Source organism: Camelina sativa, chromosome 9 (genome assembly GCF_000633955.1).
Source record: "Camelina sativa cultivar DH55 chromosome 9, Cs, whole genome shotgun sequence".
Classification (NCBI taxonomy): domain Eukaryota; kingdom Viridiplantae; phylum Streptophyta; class Magnoliopsida; order Brassicales; family Brassicaceae; genus Camelina; species Camelina sativa.
In genome coordinates this window covers 26,021,806-26,023,319 of record NC_025693.1, presented here as the reverse complement: position 1 = coordinate 26,023,319, position 1,514 = coordinate 26,021,806, and positions in this window count along the sequence as shown.

The window sequence follows — 1,514 nt, the reverse complement described above, 5'->3', positions numbered from 1 at the left end:
AAAAAAATCCAAACAAACTCCATTTGCAATACATCCACTTACACAAGTCACCGCCAACGGTATTTCCCGATACCGGCGTGATCCACCACTTTCCAACAACTTTTCAATAGCCAATTGCACCTCCCGCACCGAAGCTCAAAACACTACACAACTAACAACACAAAATCACTTACCGTGGAATCTCATTGAAGGCTCGAAGAGGATGATACTAGGACTCCATACCACAAACAAATTGACTAACTATGCATAATCAATTTCTTCACACAACATCATGCATCAAGCAAAAGGAAAATAATTCACCCAATTAAATTCCTAACCGCTCTAACCATCCTAGAACCGTAAAGGCTCTGATACCAAAATGAAACAACCCGACCCCTTTTTTTTTTTTTAACAATTAAATACAATGTAAACAATTATGCTGCCTATACTACTAAATTAAACCAATAACAACCAGTACACACAGCGGAAACATACCAACCATACAATAACAATCCTAAGCATTCTATCGATCAACCTATCATATCTCTAGCCAAGGTTCCATCCTAAACAATATAACAAAGACCAACAACACACAAACGAGACCCTAGTTCATCCTCCTCCTCATCGCCATGATTCCACGTCACATACCTGCACACCACAAACAACAATTGAGATGCGTAAGTATTATCATAAATACTTAGTGAGGCCGTCCTCCCATCTACTAGGTTATACACACAAGCATTTGAGAACCCCCAAGTCTAAGCAAGCAAACAAACACAAGCAATACATCAAACCAGGAAAAACAAGTCTCGGTTGAGACTGGTATCGACCGATGCTACAAGAGAGTGTCGACCGATGCTCCACAAACAGTGTCGACCGATGCCACAAGAGAGTGTCGACCGATGCTCCACAAACAGTGTCGACCGATGCTCCACCCAAGGTGTCGATCGATGCCTCTTCTGCAGACACGATCTGCGCGAATCCGAACGACGAACTTCCGATTCAATCCACCCCGAAATCGTCTTAAACTCACCCAAATGCCTCAGAAATCACTGGGAATCACGAAAACAAAGAACCCAAGCAAGCAAACACCACAAAAGACAAGGAAACAGCCAAAACAAGAGAGATCTCATGCTTAGATCAACCATGGTCAAGCACTCACCTCAAAATACAGAAGGAAAAGGTCGAAGAACAGTAGAACAACTCCTTAGGAAGCTTCTCTTTTGTTCCCAGCAACAGAAAACTCAAGAATAGCCAGCAATCTCACTAAATCTCTCTTAGGAATCTCAAGAACACACTTTTCTCCCTTTTTCTCTCAAAAACACAAACGGCGACAGAGGACAAAAACTAAACCCTTATTTTGTCGATTTCCCCTTTAAATACCCGGTTAAACCACTAACCAAACCATCCCAATCGAAAAATCGCGAATTAAATCAAACCGGTCGAACCCAGAAATTAGTGGTGTCGATCGATGCCACTAGGGTGTCGATCGACACTCCTCCCAAAATCACAAAATCTGGTTCGCGGATGTTACA